General features: G+C 36.9%; 1 protein-coding gene across 7 annotated transcripts in view; it reads right to left on the reverse strand.

Annotated features, from left to right (window-relative positions):
* Positions 1 to 26,389, reverse strand: part of ARL15 (ARF like GTPase 15) — a 216,288-nt gene that overhangs the window by 43,068 nt on the left and 146,831 nt on the right. The gene's annotated exons all lie outside the window — the stretch shown is intronic.

Raw genomic sequence — 26,389 nt, forward strand, 5'->3', positions numbered from 1 at the left:
ATTTTTTACTGTATTTTTGTAATAATTAGGAATATAGAAAAATAACTGAAAGTAGCAGAGAGCCACTGTATTTATCTCAGACTATAATGAATAATCATTTAAATTAAATTCTAGATTGCAAGAAGATATACCAACATCATACTAGAAGACAATACTATATTCGATACCAGTTCTGTTCACAGAATTTGATGCGCCTGCAAAAGCACAGGCCTTCATAAGAATAATTTCTTCCAAAAGGAAGACTGGGTTTTCAAATCTGAAGTTGCAAAGTGAAACTACAACACTACTCCTAGTTTCTCTCTAAAAATTAAGCCATTTAATACATGACAAATATGAAATTTGTTGCCTGATTCTAGAAGAAAAAATAACAAACTGTGGGATCAGTTTATGTGGAGATTACTTATGTGAGCAACAAGTATAAAACCTGAGATCCCTCATCTGCAGCTCTGTGAGGGCACTTAAGCAAGAATGGAGCAAAGAGCCCTGTATGTTAACACAGCTGGCAGTGAGATGTCAAGTTCCTATGGTTTAAAGGGAACCAACTGGGAACACAGTGAAGGAAGGAAGCTGCAAATAAGTAAGCATAAATAAGAGAGTTCAGATATTGAAAGAGCTTGCCTGCCTATAATATCAATCAAAAGCATAAAACATGGCTGGCATGCAAGTCCTTGTAGCTCTGCATATTACTACCACACTTTGAATTTCCTTTGAATTAGGGGGTGACTCCCAGCGGCTGCTTTTCAAGATTCAAAGCTTTATTTAGTTTAGATAATTTTCATGTATTTTTTAAGGCATCTAAAGTTCCCCAAGGAAAAATTGCCAAGTATACTAGTCAGTTCATCATCTGGGCTCTCTACCATATGGAAATACAGATAAAATCTAAATGGATAACTGACTTTCTCCAGATGCTTTTGGAGTTAGTCTTGAATGGTAACAAACTACTACTGATTATCATGGTGAAAATAATGGACATAAATAAACTAGAAGGAACAAAAACTTATGCCTTTAATACTAGCACTAATAGAAAAGACAAATACTTCAGAATTGTGCATGTTTTCAGGAGCTGCGGAGTAGTACATACCTGTATTTTTAGACATCTAATGGGTATTTTCCAATTGAACAACTTGGCAATTACTTTAGACCTTTGTATGTTTTCCTTAAATTTCTACATACTTGGACCCAATGCAGAACTGTCTTTCTCCTCAAGCCAATTTCAATTCAAAGCTATAGAAGAAAACAGTTGCCAAATATCAAACAGGAAGAAAATGATTCTATTATTAGAATTACTCTAGTGCAGCTCAAGAAAACTAACTGCTATCAGTTTTGGTTGTTTCTGAAGAGCTGTAAGTAGCTGGGAAAACACTACAATGCATTTATTATGAATAGAAAGAACATAATCATCACTCTCCAGTCTTCATAGAGTGCTGTTTTGCAAAGTGTCTTTCTGTGGCTCTAAAGTGGACATGAGAAGTAGACAATGCCCCTCCGTCTGCCAAAACCATATCTTGTTTGAAAAATATGCACATCACAATAACTCAAGTTGGTGGGCGTAGATTTTTTTCTACAGACAGATAATGTCTATATGGACATCATGAGAAGCTGGCATTTAGATCTAAATCCTAAATTCTATGACATATGTTTTTATTTTGAGTTTTTCCCCCTCCTTGACTCAAAGCACTGGCAACAGAAACTGCATCAACAGATTTTTGGCATAGCCATGACAGATCCCACATTACAATGAAAAAAAATCCCCCCAAAACCGTGTGTGACATTTTCTTTTTGAGACCAATAAAAGTCCAGTGTGTCAAAGATACGACATCTCAGATTTTCGGTATTACTGAATTGAATGCATTAAAAACCCCAAAGTCTTGAAAGGTCTAGTAAGACTACAGACCAAAGATTTAAGATTCAGTGGGATCATCAGATTGTCTGATTTCACAATCTGCACAACATACTTGTAACTGATAAATCATGGACCATATCCTCCTAGGATTCAGAAAACTGACACCAGAAGAGACATGCAACACTTTTATTTCTCAGAGGTACAATCAGATACTATCCAAAAGTAAGTGTTAGGCATAGGAAGGCTGGAAGAGAAACAGCAGGGAGAACGGAAGCAAAGTAATTTAACATTCTTTCACTAACATTAGCATCTCATGTCAGCTTATTGTACAAACACACACACAGCCATATTTTAGGCTGCCATGGTAACGGGCACCAGATTAAGAAATTTTCACCAGATTTAGTTTTTTGTTTGAAAGAAAAAAAAATTCATGACTGTCACGAATTCCATGGTGTATTCTCTACATCGCATAAACAGAAAGCCAGGTCAGAAAACATGTTTAAAGTTTCGGCTGTGTACATGTGTGTATGAATAATCCAAATCTTTATCCCAAAGTACTTTGCCTGACCCTTAAAAATTGCTGTTTAGTTTCACAAACAAACTGCTATTGTTTCGTAAGTGTAGAAAAGAAAGATATGAGCACATAGGGGCCTCTTTCAGAGCACATTCATCACCTAGAAAACCTTCCTAGAGCTGTAAGAAAAATGGACAAGGACAAAAGGCATAGATGAGAAAAGCATTCTGCATATATGTGGTTCCCCTCCATGAACCAAAGTGATGGCTTTTATCAGCAGTCAATTGTTGACTATGAGCATGTCAGTAAAAGAAAAGAAGTAAAGGTGCCTAGACCAATGTCCTCTACAAGCATACAATTGCTTCACTGCAGTGTTTCTCAAACTTTGTGAAAGTGCACGGCTTTTTAGCTCATTAGATCACACCTGAGGAGCCATATACAAGGGATGACTTCCAGGGTCACAACACTAAAGGCAGACATGAACAGAAGTGTTTTTCACACCACCCTAACTTCCATATTTAAAATGCCAAAAGAAAAATAGTCATTTTGGTTATGTTCTGTTTTTTGTTTGTTTGTTTTTTGTTTGTTTGTTTGTTTGTTTTTGTTTTGTTTTGTTTTGTTTTTGTTTTGTTTTTTTTCCTTCCCTATTTATTTATTTATTTATTAACAATACCATAAAACATTTTTAAGCCTTTTCTAACACTCTGCAGGCAATTTTGAGCCCTTTCATGTTCCCATCAGGAGCAAAAGCATCATCTAGGAGTGTTTGCACTATGCTAGCCGATGTGTCAATGTCTAGAGAATCTAACACCACTCAGACATTTTTCTCTGTGTAAAGATACCCCAAATGAGTTTACTTACCTATCTTTACCTCTACCAAACCTTTACCTCTACCTATCTTTGCCTTATTTAGTCATTTCAGATAATTCAAAATTCCTGGAACATCTCACTTCCAAAACAGAACTGAAAACGTTTGTACTTGTACACTACTATAATCTCAAGTTTTGTACTTAAAGCTTATAAAAGTGCTGTAATAACTATATTGTCAGTTGTTCAGCATGAAATTCTTTACTTTGTTTTGTCATTATTATTATTTTTTTAATCAATTCAAAGACAGTTCTGGACAGGTTGGTTTTTTTTTTTTGTATTTTTTTTGTTTGTTTTTTTCATATAGTTGAAAAGGGAAGCACTATGATACAAAGACACTGGAAGACAGGCAATCTTACTCACAAATAACACTGATAATTAGATTTTAATAGTGCTGACTAATCTAGTTAGATACCTTTCATTTATTTGCATGTTTCAGTCTTACTTTACATATGGTATAAGGGTAATAAACTTAAGTCAGCATAAAGACAGGTTAAGTGGATACACAAATGAATATCCATGCAATGGCAAGATCAGTTCAGTGGTGTAAGAAGTATGTGACCAAACATAATCATATTTTCAGCATGCATAACAAAGTGTCTATCATGATAAAGGATAAAAAGCTTACCTGAACAAAGCTAATTCTTCAAAATAATAAATACTAATAAAAAAGTCTTCTGAAAAATTTTATACTTAAGGAAGAGACTGAAGATTTATTCTCAATACTATATTACCAAACATTTAAAAACCCAAACCAGTAACTGTGCATGTAATTTGAGCAAGATTTATACAAGTTGTACCTTAAAGTATTTTCTAGCTGTATATAGTAATTCTAGAAATAGCTGAGAGAAGGTCCTTGTTTCTACACCATGCTCTCTAGATCCAATTTATTCAGTTTGCAACCATGAGCTTAAATTCCAAGGATTCATCCTCTGTGCTATGTCATGAAAAACTGAAGCTAAAACTTCAGTCTGAGCATTACTCTAAAAGCAGCTGGGGTTACTGCAATTCAAAAAGGTAAAAAAGGAGACATTAAATTTAAGGTAACAGGAATTCCAACTGAGGCTGAAATTTGACAGCTTCATTATTATCTTTTCTTGCTGTCCATCAGTCATATTCCCTAAGATCTGTGGCAATCTGTGTCAAGTGACTGACCTTTGGTAGTACAAATGTCAAAATGGAAGTCAGATTTGTGTTGATCCTGTACAGTTAACAGGAGAAGCAAACAAAGAAAAGCTGTGTATTTTATTACAGGGGCAAGCAGATGCAACACTGAGTACATATATGGAATAGATTTGTTGAGTAAGGTGACATTTTTACATAGTCACTTTTCAAAGTAGAACTACATTTTAAGGGCTTTTGCATATGTTTTACCTAGAGACCTCTGTGATGAAGTGCCAATATCAACTTCCCTTTCTCTTTAGTTGCCAGTTTTATTTGATTTCTGTCTTCAGATACGTGCCAACCAGTTTCAGCTTGTTTAACAACATTTTTTTTAAATCAGCTGCCTTGCTGGAATGTTGAACTGATGCATGTGTGGGTGTGTTTTAATACATGCAAAAAATACATTAAAGCAATATAAAGGGTCTGGTTTAAGCCTATAAAAGCAAAGACATTAAGCAAGAAGGCAAAATACTGAAGCAGACACCTCTTCCCATATCGTACCTTAGAAAAACAACTGTCTAACTTGCAGACAAAGTGTTAGGTGGAAGTGTTAGCGTTCATTTCATGCACAGGGTTTATATAGTCACACTGTAAAAATAATAGAATATCATGTGACACATTATTCTTAAATGGAAGAAGTTATGTTCGAAAAATATTTCATCTTCAAATATCATTATATGTAATAAAATTATGTAATGCAATATATTTGATGACTGCTAGTCTGCAGTAAACTTCTTTACAGCTACCCTATTTAGTAATATGTTAATGACATGAGCGTAATCAAGTAAAAGAATAAGACCAGTATGTCAGATTTGGATATACTAATCAAGGAACCAAAGCTGCATACTCATCTGGAGAAGCATGACGATTTTTCATTTCTTGACAAAGTGAGCTTCAGGCACAAAAGCTCGCCTGTTTGTTTCAGTGCTAGACCTCTAAGTTACCCTAACAAGCAATTAGACATCCCTTAGGAAATTCCATATGCGTTATCTGACCACTGTATTATATTGTATATTAAAATAAATAAATAAATGAATGAATAAATAAAAATAATTTTAAAAAGAAAGCAAAAAAGCAAGCCACAGGATGGAAATAGTTGGTGGGCCCTTACATAAACCTAACAACAGACATGGTTCTGCAACAACATACCCTGCCACCACCAAGAGTGGTGTTCACACTAATTTTAAATTCTTGTACTTAGCTCTGCATCGAAAATTCTGGGAATTCCTGAATTGTGGAGCTCCCAGCTCAGCTACTGTTTTACAGCTACTTTATACGTCCCACAGCAATAAACCATGGAGGTTGATAATAACACTAAACAACAAATTTTGCAATGTTGCTTCTAAAGGCAAGTTAGTTTCCAAGCAGGCCTCTTTTGCTTATATGGATTACTCTTTGATAACTGATAAAATACCAAACTGATGTAAGACTCATCAGGAAAGAATGAGAAAGAAGGGTTAATGGAAAGTTTTGGGGAAATACTTTTAAGATTTTACAGCTATAACATGGTCACTTCAGGACAACTGAATGTTCAACATCACTTCTAGAAAAGAGCAGCTCCTAACTCCTATCATTCATTTGGGTATGACTTCTAATCTGCTACCACAGTAGCAAGCTGTGTTGCAAAACTAAGTACATATACACTCACTGAGTGTTTAACCCCTCCTTATAGAAAGGGAATGATGCTAAACATATTCTTTTCTCTGAGGTCTCATTGTGCCATATCTCTGCTATCTGAATATTTTCACTGTCTCTGAAGTATGGTCAGATGCTTCTGATCTTCTCTAATGACTTTGATTTGTACATTTTTTCCAATATCTCTTCTGCAGCATCTGTCTGAAAGAATCAATGCAAATTCTTTTGTTGCTTTAAGGGAATTGCCCAAGTTTTCACAGGAAAAATTAAAAAAAAACACCTGCCTAGTCTCAACTTCTGAACAATCACCACTGATTACACCTGCTTAATCTGTTTTAATGATTTTCTGAGGGGAGAGGAGGAGGGTCCTGCTATTTTTAATAACTTTTCCATTATGTGAAAGGAATTAATTAATTTTAATTAAACTCTTTCAGTAAGTAGAGGGTATCTTGCAAAGACAGTTTAAGAGTCCTCCAACTCAGTAATTCTGCTTGTGTCTGCTTGCCTCACTAGAAGAGTGAATTTGAGGGGAAATAAATGATTAAGCTTGTATAAACCTGATCGAAGACACACAGACAAAATTAAGTGGTAGCCCATGGAGTATTTTGTTGTTTGTTTGTTTTCACTGGAAGGCCTCAGGGGATGCAAAACAACTAGTAGTTGGTCCAAATTGGCCAGCCATGTTTACACACCTTCGTTTCTGTAAGAAACAGAAAATTCCCCCAAACAATCCTTAGTGATTATAAACACTGAACTAGCACGTTGAAAAGATAATATGCCAACAAATGAAGTGTGAATCATAAAAAAGTTGTTTATGCTGGCCTGTTAAGAGCAGTAAAGCTCTCTGGACTGCTATTTTTAAACACCTGAGCACTCAAAACCTCACAGCGTAGCTTAAAAATAAGAGAAATTCCTGTAATGTTACACACCCATTCAGATTCCTTGTATTCTTAGTTGCTGCTTGCCTTTACTGATCTGGGATTCATTTTTCGCAGGCCAGTTTAAATGTTTTTGGCAAACTGCAGTATTTGATGAGTGTGGATGCACATGCCACAGCTCTGGCATAGTGGTGGGATGGTGGTAAGACCATCCTGATGTTATGACTGGGCACATTTGGTTCTTTAACCTGCTCAAAGGACCAACCAGCCTACACCAGGCACTTGTCCACCAGTATACTCCCAAAAGAGGGATTCGCAGATGCCCAATAACCACTGAACAAATGTCAGACCTCTGAGTTCAGCTTTGTATACTAATGTCAGCTTAATCCTGCACTGACTTTTGCATGATATTTAAAAATTTCCTGCCAGTTTGGACACATCAGTCTCAGCTACTTGGGCACAATGCCTTCTGCATCATTCTAGCATTCAAAGGCACACACTCATCTGACCTAAAAGCTCTAAAATGAAGAATTTTGTCATCAGACCTATAATTGAATTGAAATCAATTACAAAGCCTCACAGAGAAATCCACTCTTCTTTGACAGCAGATCAAAATGGTTTTTAATCCATCATATGTCTTGCCATAGGTGTTAGAGGACAACACTGTCAATTCACAAAACAATTGTCTGTTACATTGGTTGTTACTTGATAAAACTACTTCACCATCACAATTTAAGACTAATTTCTTTGATAATTACGCTCCTTTGACCAAGAATATGGTCACTCATCACTTAGTGTTAAGAATAACTGAAACCACACTCAACCTCTCTACTTTTGAAATATAATGTCAAATATAACTTGTAGTGTATTTATCCCAAGAGGAGTACTTAATCCTCATGCAAATCAATACATTTATTACTATTGTACGAACACTACTGCAAACGATATACCTGTAACAAACTAAGAGATCCCAAAGACAAGAATTAAAAACTTAGATTTCAGATATATTCTACTCCTTGTTATGTCAGACCTAACAATAAGAGAAAACATTCATCACAAAGAAGATTTGAGTGTGTTTTTTCACAGAATCACAGAATTTCTAGGTTGGAAGAGATCTCAAGATCATCGAGTCCAACCTCTGACCTAACACCAACAGTCCCCACTAAACCATATCCCTAAGCTCTACATCTAAATGTCTTTTAAAGACTTCCAGGGATGGTGACTCCACCACTTCCCTGGGCAGCCTGTTCCAATGCCTAATAACCCTTTCAGTGAAGAAGTTCTTCCTAACATCCAACCTAAAACTCCCCTGGCTCAACTTTAGCCCATTCCCCCTCGTCCTGTCACCAGGCACGTGGGAGAACAGACCAACCCCCACCTCGCTACAGCCTCCTTTAAGGTACCTGTAGAGAGCGATAAGGTCGCCCCTGAGCCTCCTTTTCTCCAGGCTGAACAAGCCCAGCTCCCTCAGCCGCTCCTCGCAGGACTTGTTCTCCAGGCCCCTCACCAGCTTCGTCGCCCTTCTCTGCACACGCTCAAGCACCTCCATGTCCTTCTTGTAGCGAGGGGCCCAAAACTGAACACAGTACTCGAGGTGCGGCTTCACCAGAGCCGAGTTTAGGGGGATGATCACCTCCCTAGCCCTGCTGGTCACACTGTTTCTTATATTTTTTTGTGTTTTAATGTAACACATTACAATGAATTGACATTCAAATGGTCAACTTAGTTTTTCTTAACAACAGATTACTTCTCAAAATTACATTTTTTGCAATAGCATGAACTAATAATATTGATTTATGCTTAATACTACACTACATAAAAATACACCAATTTTATATGACAGAATGCAAAAAGTAGGGAAATAAAAAACTGAAATGGTCATACCATGCAGACTTCTTACCTTTTTCTAATTTATACTTCTGCCTTCAAAATATGTAGCTTATACATTAAGTTAAATAAACATCGCTAGATGAATTAAGACCTGATTTTATGGATCTCAAAAGTGAGTTTATGTATCAGCAACTTGCCTCTTGTTAATGAATACGTCCCACCTGCCTCCATGGACACCTTATTTTGATTCTTGAAAACAAAAAATATTTTCAGTTTCAGCAGAAGATATTAGGCACTCATAAATTTTATTTCCATTGGCCAGGTTTCTAAAGCAATGCACTTAATTTTGAAAAATCCAGTCATTGTTATTCAAATATTTTTTTAACTGAGTGGCAAATACATTGAACAAACTACTGAAGATTCATCAGGGTCACACAAAAAAGAGTTACAGGATGGATTTGCTAAAAAAGGAAATACTTGGAAGGGGTGGAGGGAAAGAACCTCCAGAAAGAATGAGAGTGAACAACAGATGGTAGATAAAGAAGGAAATAATCCATGAAACCTCTCTGCATAAATAAAATAAGACATACTTTTCCATGCAGGAGTTCATAGCACTCTTCCTACTAGACAAAACATTGGCATTGTAGCTGTGGTGGAAAATTAACAAAACCAAACAAAACAGAACAAGCCTGAGATCAAGGTACTCAGCACGGACTTGACTGAGAGTCTCAGCTGTAAGAGGCCATCCTTTAAAAGAGCATACTTTCCTCTGAACAACAGTAATTTAGAAACACTTACTCAAAATTATAGTCAAATCATAAAATTTTATTAGAAAACATTTACCCATCTTCTTAAGACAGTGGATTACTCAAAAATGTTAGCTAATTATAAATGAAATGAACAGAAGCAAAAACTGTGTCCCTAGGGACAAAAGTACCTGATGATCTCTATGCATTGCCGCAGTATGAGTAGTAAGAAAGAAGTAAGAAAGAAATATTACTTCTCCTCACAGATAGTGATGGTTTCCATGTTACGGTATTTTAATTTAAAAAAAAAAAAAAAAAAGAGAGAGAGAGAGAGGGAGATCTAATACTTGATGATTTGTTGAATAACAGTTTCACAGCATTACCAGATGCAGTCTAAAAGTCCTATTTTTATTGACACACAATAGCAGTGTAACAAATTTTAAAACTATGTATTTTTAATTAAAGAAATATTCTTTGGTTTTCAAAGACAGACAATTTATTTTTGGGAAGACTAAAAAAAAAAAAAAACCACACAAAAAAAAAACTTCAAACAATCATGCCTTTTTATTTTAGGTAGTGGATTAAAATACTGTCCACATAATGACACAAGTGATTCCTTTTTAAGGAAAGTCCATTGGCTGCAGCAAAAAACACACAAAATATAGGTTATAAAAGTTCAATGGGGAGAAGCAGTGCCCCCACGCTAGAGGCAGTGTGCCCGCCTCCCCGGCTGCATGCCCGCTGCACGCAGACTTTCTGGGAAGGCAAAGGCAAATGGAAAATATTACCCTTACAGGGATGGAAGAACAGAATGTCTGGGGTAAAACTGTTACAAAAAGGAGACAAAAACAGTAAGTAGCAATTATGTAGAATAACCAGAGAGCGGCAGAACTCCCTTAGCTTCCTCAGGACCGATGTGGGTGGTACACTGGATTAAAAAGTGGAAGGTAAACGTGATTGAAAGGAGAAATATAAGTCTCCTCCCTTAGTTTCCAGTTGAAACTCCACAGCAGGTATAGCTGAATAGGTAGGGCTTGCAAAGATGTATATGTCAACAGCTTGTGGATCATGCTCGATATCAACACATCTTAAGTCTTATTACAGAAAATCCAAAATATCTTTTTAAAATCAAAAGACCGAAGAACAGGTGATACAGTTATTAACGTCAGACAAGCATCCACACTTTCAGACAGTATTGTATAGGAAAATTGGAAATATCAGTAACACAAAGTCTATATATAAAAAGAGACATATCTCCTGGCTTGCACACCTGTATGAGAACTGTGTCTGTCATCTCACTACTCACTATCTAAACAATCAAGCCTGGACCAATGCAAAGTCATGCAAGAACCGGTTTTAAAAGAATAGTCTTTCTCAGCTTGGAAGTGAAACAAATTAAATCCATATGCTTTACAAGAAACAAGTGGTTCCATAAGCAGCTGAAAGAGTAAAACTCAGTTTTCTGCAAAATACAGATTTGTACTTTGCACTGATTTGTTGGTATCTAGCATAGGGTGAATTTGTGCATCCTCTTCTGCTACAGTCATTGCATTATCAAGGTCCTTGCTAAATTTACAGAACTTCTAGCAGATGCTTGAAGTTTTTTCAGGAGAATGTTTAGTGATGTTGAAAGTTTCAGAAGTAATTGTTACTAGGGCACACAGACAAGCATACACACACAGAAAGCATGATTACGTGATTTTTGTTTTCTTAGGAAACCATGTTTAAAAACAATTCCTCAAAGGATACTTATTTAAAACATAATGATAAAGAAATACCACTTTTGTACTTCTTTCAAAACAAGATTTTCTTCTTTAATAACAAGTTCCCAACACATTCCTGGGAGAAAAAAACTAAAAGCAAATTTTAGAGATTAGTAAATTTGAAGTTAAAAAAAAAAAAAAAAAAAAAAACCTTTTTCTGATTTTCTGGGGCCTGAAGTATGTAATTTCAGAAATAACTGAAAACACTGGTTTCCACAACTCATAACTGCAAAAGTTTTGTTTGTTTGTTTGTTTTAAACAAAGAACTATTCCAACATAATTATTTGTGTGACTTTTTCAACTTGATCCAACACCAAAGTAGTCCAAGTTTGTTAACCACCAAAACCACCACATGGGGGTAATGATGGAAGAAGAAACAGTACGCCGTAGGTACAATGTCCTAACTAAAAACACATCTGCCAGTAGCATAGTTACAACTGCTATGAATTCAGAAGCAGCAGACACAGTTATTGGAGTAGACAGTGACATGTTTAGATGAGGTTCACTATAGTTGCCCAATTAATCTTTTAAAAAGTCTCAACAACAAAATATTTAAAACATGAAAGTATCATGTTAAGACTGCTAAAATACAGATTGTCATTGATTGTAGTTATTAATAACCAGATATATTTATTGTTGCTTAACGTTTAATCTATTCCTTTCTACCTCAAAAGAATTAAAAAACAAACAAACAACCAACCAAAAAAACAAAACAAAACAAAAAAAAAAACAGCTGCTATTGGTAAGGATAATAGCCGTAAGATAAGAGGATGCATCTATATAAACAGAGGCAAGCTCAATTACTACTACTGTAGTAATAAGAAACTCCAAAATACAGAAACAAATAAAAGAACTATCCAGAAGTAACAATCTGAAATCTGGGGGAAAAATTGAGAAAATGACACTGACCCCTAGACAGCATCACCATCCTACTAATGGAGGAGAGGAGGGTGTCACTTATCAGTGTGAGCTAGACTAATATGAACAATGTTATTGGAGGTTTGACTGTGTAGTCTCAGCTTTAATTTTTTTGCTCCTTATGGCAAGTGCAGTTAGTCATATAAGCAAATTCTTTCAGAACATACTTCACACACATATTTTATAAATCCAAGGAGCTCAGAGCAAAAATGTGAGAGAATTCATGTTTCTTAGAAGACAACATAGGAAAAGGAACCAACTAAAATGTTTAGGATCTTAATGCTCACCTAATATTATTTTTCTTCTGCATAGGAATTGAGATTCAATTACACATTAGGAAAAGTTTGTGGGCTGATTTTCTAAAGCAAGCAGTTTGCAACTTGAGACACTAAGCTTAGAACTGTATACTCATGACAAAGCCTTAACAAAGGTCAAAGATTCAGATAAATTCTGCACTTTTGGCATAAGCATTAGGTGTATTAGAAAATATTCAAGAGGACTTCAATCTCTCATGCTCAAGTAATCTCAATTTGTAATATCCTCGTATCTTTAGTAACTATGTTTACATAACAAGCATGCTCTGTCTATCACAGAATATTATAAAACTACTATTACTTGTTCACGGATTTCAATTCCCCAGGAAATTATATGGGGCCAAACAGTATTATACCGCTCTTCATAAGCGTTTATGGCAGAACTTCAACTACTTTCCTGTTAATGAAGTGTCCAGAGTTTTTTCTTTCCATGTTTATCTTTAAAAGATTAATTTTCAGAAATTAGAACCATGTGAAAATAATGACTTCTGCACACTGTCAGAAGCTGAACAGTTTTTATAATGAGAGAGATTAATATTAAGTTTTGCCAAACGAAATCAGCTAGGTTCACAAAATTAGGAAAGTTTCCTCAATCAGAGTCACAAATGCTAACGCCTTTATCAAATAGCCACCCACATTCCTAAAAGCCAGAGAATAACTATTCTATAAAACCTTTTTTTTTTTTTTTTAATTTGAAGTCTGATCAAATAGCAAGTGCTCACTTTATTACTAATAGGTCAATACTACAACCTCTTCAGCTTAACCAAATCATCTCCTGACTGCAGGACCTAAGGATTTTTGCACTCCTTTGAAACACCACCAAGTAAGACTATTTTTAAAGGACACCATAAATAACAGTAAAGCCTTAATTCCCAAATGAATAGCACTACGTAAAATTTTATTGGGCCTCCTAAATTTATGATATAGTCACTGACACAATTCAGGGTGTCTAGATTGACAAGGAGGTTCAAATTTTTACTACATGGAAAACCCATTATTTATTACATTTTAGAAACACACACACACTACATCAGATCCATACTTACTTCTACCTACACTCATATGTTGTCATGATGATATTTGCACGTCGCATTTTAGCAACAGGCAAGTACTAATGCAGGTATGTAGAGTGCGCTCAGGCCTTCTAACTGTGCTTGTCTCAGACTCACCAGCAAAGCAAAAAGCTCTCCTCCAAAGAGCTCTCTCCGCTCATTTATACATAAACAAAAGCCCAACACATAGCACATTTAAGACATAGCATGTACGTACACTATGTCAGGGAAGCTAGGCGCTACAGAGAGTCATCTGGATGGCTCTTAAACTCACTCTCCCAGATTTTGCTGAGTCGCCCACAGGTGATGCAGAAGCAAGCGTGATTATGTGCAGATGAGGGAGGCAAGGGAAAGGATTCACTACAGTTTGCCAATTTTTTTTTCTGCAGAATGTTTTGTTCCTTTTTTTTTTTTTTTTTTTTTTTTTTTAGGCAAGTGCACAGGTGCCAACTTTTTAAACATTGCTGGAAGACAACAGTAAAACTGGAAGCTGCTGAACTTGCAAGCGTGGCAAATTGTGGTCGAACACTGTGGTGCAAGGCTGCAGGGTGTCCTCAGCTGCCGGCAAGTGCCGTGTCCCTGCCAGGGTGAGGGAGGGAGGGACGGCCAGCTGCGGGAGGCAGCCCGGTGACCGCGGGGCCGGTTCTGCCTGCAGCTGAGTGCTGCGAGAAGATGACTGATTCCTTAGCCCTGCTGTCATCACTGCCTGTCAGCTCCTTCCCTCAGCGTGCCAGAGGTTTCCTCTCCCCACAATCTGCTGGCATAACTGTTTGTGTAATTCTTTGCTAGCTTAGTTCAGTTAGAATGATCTGGGATAGCTTCAACATCAGTAGGATTCTTTTTCTTAATTACTATTTTTATTCTTTTTAAGCCTACAGACTGAGCTGGATTATGCCATGGTGGTGAGCAGGGCCAGGGAGGCAAGGATGGAGCTGTGGGTACCTTGCAAGTCCCCCACTCAGCTCCTACAGAAGAGGGTCAGCAGCCAGCGAGAGGAGGGAAGGTAGAGGCTGAAGCCCACTAGCACACAGTCCCAGGACTGACTGCTGGCATGATTGCTCAGGGTCAGCCACACTGGGCCCAGCCCAGGACTAGGATCTTCAACTGGGGTGCCAGTGAAGCAGCATCACACCCCACAGCTACAAGCCACCTGCCAGCCTGCTGAGCATCGGAGGAGCTTGCAGCTGATCAAGTGAAAGTGCCTTCATCACATTCCTCTCCACCTTCAGCAGCAAACTTCCATCAGCAAGCACAAAAACACACAATTAGCACCTCTGCTGCACCCGGGCAACTCCAGTGACAAACACTTTCACAATCACTGGCTATAATATTTTATAGAGCACTTTATTTTAAAAGTATGATCTAATATATTGTGAGGTTTGGGACGTTGTGTTACTATGGTTATAGGCTCCTCTGCTTTGTTCCCCTTGCAGGCAACAAATGAAAAATATAGCAGGAGATCATACTGTTCACGGATATTAAGAGGTCCAACACTGGATTCTCCTAACATAACACTCTCTCTCTATAGTCAATGCAGGTTTATTAAAGGTTAGAAGAAAATAAATGGTTTAGATAGGCCAGGGGATAAGCTTATTTTTGCTAATTGAGATGGAAAACTGTTGAGGCCCAATTCCCACCTTAGGCTGCTTACTAGGTAACTTGCCAATCTTTAAAGCTGTTACAACTAGATTTATACTACTCTGCCAGACAAAATACACAAGGAATTAACTGGAATGATCACAAATGCATTCTTTAAAAATAAATAAATGCATAAAAATGTAACTTATCCAGTTGCCAGAACTATATTTAAAATAAGAACATCTACCAAGAGTTTTATAGGGCCCACATAATTGCTGTACACCTATCTGAAACCAATCAAAACAACTAGAAGTCTATTTAGGAATATGGTTGGGAGACACTTTAATCCATAAATAATATACGAAACTGCCTAGGGAGGATTTTAAAAAGGGTTTTGTTGACATGGGTAAGAAATTTTGCACTAGTGAATAGAAATAGTTGAAAACAATGCAATCTTCTTTGGATAATAGATCATTTTATTGTCCAGTGTAAGTATTGTAAAGAAAACTGAAGAGACTCAAAATTATTGGCTCAGTTTAGAAATTATAACATTGAACAAATCAAAGTCAAAAAATAAAAGCTCAAAACAATACTGGGAGATGAGAGGTCTGGTCAGGTTTTAGACAGAGTATCCAAACAGCTGGAAAAGATGTTGATTCTCTGAGGGAACTTTGTAATGTATTTGACTCATGTTTTTGTGGAGCTGTGGATTATCCTGAGGGGTTTGAAAGGAGGAACATATGCCAAGAAGTTAAGAACATTATCTGGAAAATGATAGTATTTTACTAGTTTTCCAAGATAGCCAGCAATAGAATAAAGAAAAAAGAAAAAGAAGAAAAGAGAAAAAGAGAAAGAAAAGAGGAAAAGGGAAAGAAAAGAGAAAAAGGAAGAAAAGAGAAAAAGGAAGAAAAGAGAAAAAGGAAGAAAAGAGAAAAAGAGAAAAAATAGAGAAAATAATTGATGGAGTGGTCAAAATGAGAGCTTATCTACTGATGAAGGGGATTCTTTTGCTTTGGCTTCACCAAATACATGTAAGGTCATGTTTTCAAAACCCAGGCTTTCATTTCAAAAAATGTTTTTAAAATCAATTTATTTTTTTTGGTAAAGAATATCCATTGCTTCCTAATTTTCAATCAGTCCACTTACATCCATTAAGATGATAGAAGAGAAATAAAATTCATTATTAATACAGCTCACGTTGACATTTTTTTCAAGCCACATATGTGCTACACGTTAAGGGTAGTCTGTCACCTACAACATGTGTAATACTGTCTTCACAAGTAAATCTGTTTTATAATGATTATGACTTTAAAAACTATTTATTTTTAGAGATTTGCAATATGCTCTCTCTCATCATTTTCTAGTACTTTATGAAACTGGTAATTATGTAGATATTTTGTTTCTTTCTGCAATTACATGTTGTCATCTTAGATGCCAGCTTTACATAATTATAGATGTGGCTAGAATGGCTCACTACATCACTTTTCCAGGCAAAAGTTACAGTCTTCCCTTAAAAATGGCGGCTCAGTTTTGTGAGGTGTCAAACTAGAATGCATGCTGTGTGCCTGGAAAATGTATTAATAAAAGTAAATATTTGGACACTACTCACAAACTAATACCTACCTTTTGTCAGAATGGTAAGGTGTAAGGTTTTTACTTCTTTAAGTCACCCAACATTTCGTATTTGGTGAGGGGGAAAAAGACCATACCGGGTGCTTCTGGCATGAACAGCTGATTGATAGGAGCGAGTGAGAGTCACATCCCTGCAAGAAGGGATGTGTCTGGTGAAGCCACCCAGGCAGGAAGGGGTGCAGACAGGCTTGGTGCGGGACACCATGCCCCAGCAGCGTCCCCAGACACAGAGCCCTGGGGTGACAAAACACCCCCCACCCCAAGCTGTACCTCCACACTGCACTGGTTATCACAGTCCCACATGCTAATGGAGCTGACAAGGAAATTAAACCATTGAACAACCACATTCAGCCTGATGGGAGCTGCACAGAGACCATGATGATGGCAAGTGGTACCGAGATCAAATGCACTAGGATTGATTAACATGACACAGCCAAGCTGGTGGACTCACCAGCCACTGGGCCTGGAAGCTGAAGCATCAGTGCAAATATACAGCTCACACCAATTCTGAGAAAATTTAGGCAAGAGGAGCACATTGGACAAGGTTGTCAGAGCCCAATTCTGTTCCCAGGAAAATTCAAAAGTGTTCTTGCTGTTAATTTTGTTTGGAGCAGGATGCAACTCTGCAGAAGAGCAATCAAGTTCAAATTGTTTGCAAGCTTAACAGTTTTAAGGCTGAATGATGAACACATCCAAATCTTCAGGGAAAAATTTTGCTTGCTCTTTTAGTCCAAATATGACAATTAGAGTTTAAGCGGCACAGTTGAGCAGATCCAAACACCAGTTTAAAATTCAGTCCAGAATCCAGAGCACAGCAGCCAACAGAGAACTATCCTGGGACGTCTAGATCAGTCCAAAGAATTTATAACACAAAAACAGCATTTACTTAATAATCATAATAAATGTACAAAAGCATGTTAATATAAAGGCCCAAAAAAGCCATTCTATTCACCAAGATACAGAATTCTGACCAAATTCTGCAGCAGACAGTTAAATTAGAAAAAGCCTGGAACTGAGCTTCCATTGCACCTTGAGAAATTACCAACTGAACAGGAGAATTATAATTCTGAGTAGAAATCCAGTATCAAACATGTAACTAGAATACTTTTGGTACAGTGAAAGACCTCAATCTATTTGAAAGTCATTGCTGTTTTTTCCCCCTGACACCAAAACAAAGGTACACTAATCCACAAACAAAATCTTTACAATTAAAACCAAAACGTTTTTCCTATGTTCTCAATTTAAACCATATCCCAGTTTTGGATCTATTGCAGAAAATGAGGCAGTCTTTGTAAGAAGAGTTCAAACCCTTATGTACAAGTATTTCTCCATTTCAGTACTAAGATGCGTCTGTTTTAAAACAATCAGACGTGACAGGTAGCACATTTGTGGGAGATCAGTGAGTCCCTTGGTTACTTGGTGAGATGCAGGTCTAAAGGCAGTGTGACATCAACCAGCCGAGAAGTGCAGGAATCCCCTGGGACTAGCTGTCATGTCTCATCGTCGTTATGACAGAAAAATGGTAAACAAGGAAGCAAGTCTGCAATTATGAATTTATGGGTGTTTGTTAATGAGTATCTCAGACCTAGTCAGACAGCTCCTTTTGGAGTATTTTTCAGATTTCACAGTCTATTTCAGAATGGTCCTTCAAAGCTGATTAAAATGCCACCATCATTAGATTATATGAGAAAACAAAACAAAACAAAAAAAACATTAACATGTTAAAACAAGGTGTACACAAAAATACACTGAAAGTTTGGGGAACACACACAACCTGTAAATTTCAGACATCAGCTATTTCCAGTGGACAAACAATAATGTGGGGATGAAAAAAAAAAAAAAAAAAAAAGGATTTAATTCATAAAGGCACAAAAAAGAACGACCCAAGAGGACTCTAAGGACCAAATTCAATATATTTTTGGTTTAAGCCACACAGACAAAAATGAGGTATCAGAAATCATACATTGTGATTTATGCTAAAGGAATCTTTCAGAAAAATCCCCAGACAATCACACAAAAAGATAATGAGGATAAGATGATACAATTTAAATGCAGATCACCCAGACAGACACCCTCTCGGTCATTTAGTAAGTCCAGACAGATGGTTCTTGCAGCAGCTCTCTTACCCTGGCTATCCTTAAAATTAGGGTAATCACTTGGACAAAGCATAACCTAAAGGCAAAACCCAACAAAATATTTTTTTAATCTTTTTTTCTAAATGTTAATCTGAAGGATTATAAAAAAAATAGAATGCAACTTGAGCAGGAAGATATTAAGAGAAACACCAATGATTTATAATGAGTGCTGGTACCAGATAGGGGAGTAAGGGTTGGGATGGCAGTGGATAAGCAGTTCATAAAAGTGTCTTGGGCTACAGGTCATATACAATATAACACAATATCTTTTTTATGGGAGAGATTTAGTTGCATGTCTGTTTAATCCTCTGCTGCATGCCTGGGTATACATGCTATCCTTAAAAGATACAGGACAGCCTTGTTTCATGTACTATATCCAGAAACTAGCCTGCAGTCAGAGTTTTACAATTGATGAACGTATTTCAACCCCCCCAAAAAGTAATTTTTCCATCATTTTTTGAAAAAAAGAAAAAAAAACAATAGCAAACATCCACTGAACTATCTGACAAAGCCTTAAGAGCACACTCTCTGAGTAATAAAGAAAAGCAGGTCACTGCTTATTGCAATAAGCTAAGTTCAAAGTAAGTAAACAAATTTTGTCTGAAACTGCATTTCATTTGAGTTATGGTGGGTGGGGGTGGGAAAGCAAACAAAACACTACTAATTGTATGTTTGATATGCTTGCCTCCTTGCTGATTAACCCAGGAGCTGCATACAGCATGAATCAATCCAATTTCCAAGCAGTCTGTCAGTAAGCATGTGGACTTGAAGACATTCTGGTCTAAGGACACAAGAAGCCTCGTTTCTTCCCCTCTGTTCAGTATTTCACTTTGAGAAGTTGTCAGAGGGAGGGAGAGTATGACATTGCAGCTGCAATGCATTTCTAGTTAGTGGTGAATCTCCTTCCCTCCCCTCAGCACTGCTTCTGCAGACCCTCAGCCTAGCAGCCTCCCCAGCAGGGCTCACACATCCACAAGCTGGTCAGTGCTTATCTGGAGGACTGTTTTCCTGGCTCAAGAAATCCAAGTGACTGACAGAGCCAAAGAAGTGCTGAGTAAAAATGGATGCTGAGCATCAGCATTGCAGATCTCTGCTGTATGTTATTGTACATGTTCAGGTCACCAGAGCTGTTGCTGCTCCAGCTCAGCACATTGTAAAACCGACCCGCTGAGGAAGCAACAGTGCCCATAAGGTTCAGAGATGCGGGACACAGCTTTGTTTTGCACCTATTCCTGTTCAGACATTTCCGTGAAAACGTGAAAAACATCTGATCCAAATATAAGTACATCTATGCGGTACTAATGTAAGCGACCCAACGAGGAGACAGAATTTCAAAAATTCTCTTTAGTTACATATTCTGAGAAAACACCTAGTACACAGAAATAAAATGGTATTTATAGAGTATTTCAGGTGTAATTACATGAATTGTCATTAAAACATATGAATGAATTCAAACATACTTAAAATAATAATCCTCCTTTTAGAATTAAAAAAGTAAATTATTACACACGATCCAAAACAGGACCAGGGATCCTGTTTTTGCACAAGTGACTTTATTTTATAAATAGAAAAATACCATAGCAAGATTAAACAGTCTTGCTGTGCAAGATGCATTGCTTTCAAGCTGCCTTTGAAGTATGCAGCAACATAATGCTTGAATGTGGCATATCCCAACTCTTGCATAGCATTTGATGTAGGTACAAGTGCCTTCCTTCTTCAAATCTCAGATATAAATGGATCCAAGGGGAATGAGATATTTTCTTACTTAACAGCTGTAGCAGGATATAAAGTTACTGTGCTGCAGATGTTTCTATTGTCATTCCCCCCTACACAAACTTTGAGCAAGATGGAGTAGTTAATTGTGCAATCTCCAGTACTTTCTAGCTCAAAGAAAAGGTTAGTTTAAACTGTCTTCATCCATAGGTTTCACTAACACGTTGTACTTGGCTCAGATAACAACGAGGTGAACTCACATTGCTGACTGCGCCACCTCTGCTCAGGGCCAGTCATAAATGTTTTGTGGGGCAGCTTCTGAAAGAGCTTGTCGCTGTTCCACACAGAATCTGACTTGGCCTCATTTTCCTTTTGGTTGTTGCAATTATATTTACAGTTGTAGACAGTAAGAAAGATGGCCCACTTTAGCTACAACAAGCCCACTATTTTATTTTCTTGGTATTAGCAGACAAAGCTATGAAGATACAGCTGCTATTGTCAGAAATTCAGTCTTTCAAAGGAAAATGAACAGTACCACTCCCACAGGAGGTTCTAATCAGTATCTGTATCAGGAGTCTTCTGAGCCTAGGATTTTAGAAAAATGCAGTTAAGAGTCTGTAGCTCAAGCCTAGAAGCTAAAGCAAAAACTTTGTATCAAAATGCATCAATGTTTGTCTATTTTTTCCCACCTCTGATACAGAATTATATTTTCTTGAACTGCTGGTATTAATAGCTTCCAGAGATACCTGTCAAGAATCATTCAGAATGTGCAGTGGTTTTCTTTTGTATAGTCACCATAAGTCAGGCTCTACAATAGTAGACACACTTAAATTCTATTGGCTTGTGAAATAATATAGTTAAAGAGTTTCCAGCACTGGCATTTTTCCCCTCAGAAGAGGCAAAATTACTGCAGAATAGTAGGAACTGTGCACTGTCTGATCTTCTTATTTAAATCTAAACCTTTACTCCTAACTTGGAGAATGACAAACAGCTTGCCAAAGGCATATGACTAAGGATTTGAGACAAACCTTATAGGGAAAATCTGCCTCTACAGATTTTGATCACTTTGACTTAATCAAGCCATAGAGAATGTTCTTGTCAGAGATGAGCGTGGTCTTTGCAGACACAGAGCATCATAAGAAACAAAAGAAGAGTTACAGAATGGAAACTGTCTAGACAGTCAGCAGAAACTTGAGCATGAGCAGGAGGCATCAGCATGCCTCTGAGCCATGACAAGAGAGGATTTTGCTCTTTCCCTAGAGAGACTCCTCTCTTGAGCAGAGTTCCCACCTATGAACAAAACGCATAATCACTCCACAACCTCCTAAGCTCTCTTGACAGGTCTTACCTACTGTGCGAGCTATGGCCCTGCCTGTGGGCGACCAAATCCCTATTCTGAAGGCACGGCCACAGCATTTAACTACTCAGGGCCCGTAGCTTGGCTTCTGTTACAGCAGCATGTGCAGAGCACAAGAGAGGGAAGCAGAGGGTTCTGGTTTCATGTCTTACCTTTGCTCTTATTCTGAATAAAGGAATAACAATATAATGGTTCCTGAATGTCCTTAAGAAGGAAAGCTAATAGTATCCCATATTTCCTAATAACTTCAGCATCAGATTACTTCAATTCAAATTGTCATTTTTGTTTTATAACAAAAATCTGCAAGTTAATAGCTGTGGAACCACATGGAAAATAAACTAAGAAGAATATTATCTTTAAAATCTTTAACCAAATAGGTATAACTTGATTTTGTTTTTATTTGTGTTTCTCTCACATTTTAAAAAAGGTCATTTTGGTTTCCATAAGTACATTTGCGTTTTCAAACGGTGATTCTAGTTCCTTATGATTTTAGAAAAGTAATAGTGTTTCAAACCACGCTTGGGAAAAAACATCATAGACTCTATTCACCAACTACATCACAGAAATATTTCCATATTGACCCTTCACCAACTGTAAACTATAGAGTGCATTAGCTGTTTCCTGCTGGTACCTAAAGTTTAAACATTTGTGCATGGAATCACTAACCTGACAGTCAGCTGAGTCTATAAGAATTAGTTTGGGGTAGATTGCTCTGGTTACAGGAACTTTATTATAATATATATATATATATATATATATATATATATATATAAATTAGTGTTTATGTATATTAGCATAATATTTAAATGTATTCAAGCTGGTTTTCTTTTAATCTGAAAAACTCAGCAGCTCATTACCACTGGCAGTTAAAATGATCCTAGACTCGGTGGCAGCATGCCTAACCTCAAAATCATTGAGGTTCACTGCAGCAAGCAAGTCTCTAAATCTCCACAGTGTCCAGTGGGGACAATCAGAATTGTGCTGATTGAGAGAAAACTACAACAAGGATACAAAAGGGTCACAACACCTAAACAAACACTGTGGCTGAAGTCAATTTCAAACTTTCTGTGTTTTGTAAACTACTAGGATTTCTTTTTCTTTTTCTTTTTTTTTTTTTTTCCCAAGGAAAAGCAAAATGAGATTCAACTTTTTCCATTTGTTTTCTCTTAAATCATCTAGTTTTCCAGTATTTATTCTTTATGTTCTGCCAAACAATATTGTAATTTACAGAAGTTTTTGCTGATATAAAAAAAACCTGGAAGCCCTCTCCAATGCCAAGCGACAGCAGTTTAGAGAGTTTAACTGGTGAGTAATGCACTGATGCAATACCGCAATGCAAATTTTTTTCAAAATATTTAGGACTTAGAGATTACTTGCGGAAATGGTTATGTTTCCTAACAAATCAAGTGTTTCAAGAACAGACCACCCAAATGTATTATCATAAAAAGATGTCAGTTACTTAATTACATGATAGAGCAACACGTTTCTACTTCTCTCTCTCTCTTTTCTTCCCAACAAAATGTATCCTCTCTAGAGAGTAAAAGGTTTACAGCAGGAGGCGGGTTGAATTAACTTTGCTAGTAACCAATTTCCTCATGTTCCAATTATTTTGGAAATAGTTTAACTTGAACCATGATAATGTACATATAACACAAGGGAATGAAAACACTACCTCTTTTCTGCATCTGAAATGGCTTTGCTGAGACCACCTACAGTGACTTAAACTGTATGTACCTCCAGCTAAAGTTAAAAATACTTGTATTCTTTCAACTGCTATTTTATATAATTTCAATTTCCCCATGAAAATTGGTCAAGAACTACTGTTTTGCTGCAGTCTGTGGTAGAAGCAAGATAATTCTGAAGACATTAAAACCTGGTATCCCAGATTCACAACCATACTACTTTGAGAAAACATACACTTTAGTAATTAATTGATGCCCTGTTGTAAGTTAGAAACAATTTACATCAAAATTAAACTGCACCATCATGTGCTGTCCTTTATTTAAGCCAGTAATCTAGCTCCCGATTCAGATCAGGTCTCCTACCTGTCAATGCAGTAAAGCACACTTCTTGTTAAGACTTTACACGGCCTTCACAAATGCCTTAAATTAAGTGTATATGACTAAGCCCCTCCCCCATATCGTAATTCTCTCAAAATGCATAAAAGTAATTTACTAAAATGCATGCAGCATCAATGTACCTGAATGTTTAGAGAGGTATCTACCAGCAACATTCCTTAAAAAACAGGGTATCCCAGTGAATATTAAACAGACACAGACTGTATTTTTCTATTCAAGAGCAAAGTGCTGAAACGACTACTTTGTACTTCACTATCTATACGCCAGTATTGTGTGTTCATCACCATTTCACAGAATAGTAATGTCTACTAAAGGGACTATCAGCATCTGATGAGAAAGCAATATGTATTGGCAATCCATTAGAAAAGGGTAACAAAAGGACAAAGTATTTAAACAATTGAATTTCACAGCAGATAACTTTAGTGGGTGTCATAAAATGTGCTATATCTGTAAAAACATGAACATTCTGATGGGGAACATGGAATAAAACTGGATCAGAGGTGCTCTGGCAGAGAAAGCAGGGAAAGAATAGGGATTTTGTAAAGGAATTCAGCCCTGGTCCTCCTCCTTTTCTGCGTGATTACCTTACATTTTCTTCTGGGGCTGTGACAAGATTTTTTTTATTATTATTTATTTATTTAGTGCTATAAGGCCTACCATTTATTTTCACATATTCAGTGGATGACTACGCACATTTCATGGGTGGCTGTCCCGTTGCTGTACTTTTTATGTGAACTTGAATTTGAGGGGATCCTATACCTCATCTGAAACTAATCTACTGTGTAAAGAAACTTCTATTTATCTCCTCTCTGCACTAAAACTGTTTAAACCAGATGTGTCAAAGTTATTCTGCAAAAAGGGGCTGAATTCCATTTTTAATTACGCCCCATGGAACAGGTCATAAACCTTGTGCTATCACTGACAAACTGTTTTTGATCCCTCTTGAAGAGAAGCTGCTTTGGTCCAATGACTAGCTACAAAAAACAGACCTATACAAATGAAAAAAAAAAAAAAAAAAAAAAAGCTTTAGCCCTCCTTTGTAAACAAAGAAAATAATCAGATGGAAAAAAAGAGTATTACATGTTAATGCAGTATTGCCTGGCAAACAGCTGGGTAGTATAATGAGACAGAAAACAGCTTACAATCTGGAAGTAGAACTAAAATTTTCACTACTCAGGAGGTATCCAACTTTTCAGTTTCTGCAGCAGGAATTGGAAGAAGTTCCCAACCTTCCTGTGTGACGATGCTGTGTGGCTGCACTGTAAAATGGATCATAGTGGCACCCTAGAACAAACACCTCTCCCTGAAAAGAGAGGAGAGCACACCAAAAGGTGCTGTAAACAGAATTACTGAAAATTCTGCAGTGTTAATACAGCTATTGGGAATGCAAATTTTCAGTTCTGGAATGAGGAAATAGCTATCAAGGACAGGGCTGGCAGAGGGGGGATATTAAAATAAAGAATAAAAATCAAGTTAACTTATTAAATCCAGTAGGTAACTAGAACTTTCTCTGTCAAACTTTTCAAACTATTCAACACTTAAATTGTTGGAGCATTTTTCATGCCTCACAGTAGTACATAGTTCCCACTTGATCAGCACTACTTCATACCTTATTTGCTGCTAATAGCCTCCCCTAAAATGTGCTCATTCCTAAACTACTGGCTTGTTAAAAAAACAAAAACAGAATCAAAAACAACCACACCAAGAAAACCCCACCATAATTTCTGCAGTGAATATGACCATTCCTATTATCTGTACCACAGTATCAAATATAGTACCAGCACAGTGCACATGAACATATGAACATATGCCAATCAATAAGGCTGAATAAACTGGACAAACTTCATGTATGTAACAGCATCAATACCCAAGAAGTTAGTTTCTAAAATCAAGTGGGAACTTAAAAGAAGAGTTAAGAGGAGGAAACATGGCTGTCTGAACACAATGATTAGATAGGCTTGTATGTTGAGCTGTCTTTGAAAGAATTAGTTTGTATTACAGAACAGACAGAGCCCTAGGTCATGATGTCAATCTTTTTTCTACAAGTTACTTGGGAGAATGCCATCATTTATACTAACAGTGATGATCTGCAATATCTTGGATCTTAAAATACTCTTTTTGCTGCTTTTTGAACACTTATTACACCAAATTCTGTAACTTGGTTTGGCATAATTTAATCTTCTGTGTTTTGAAAGCTTTCAACAGACCTTTCAGAGGCAAAGCTTGCTATCTAAATCCTTATTAGGCACCTAAATAAAAACCCTCTGCTTTTCACTGTCATGCTATCCCACTTCCTCTCAATGTTTTATCCACAAGCTATTCCCTGAGATATTCTGCTAACAGCAGAAAACTATGCGCTACAAAACCAAGAC

This window comes from Aythya marila (assembly GCF_965140915.1).
Source record: "Aythya marila genome assembly, chromosome: Z".
Taxonomy (NCBI): Eukaryota; Metazoa; Chordata; class Aves; order Anseriformes; family Anatidae; genus Aythya; species Aythya marila.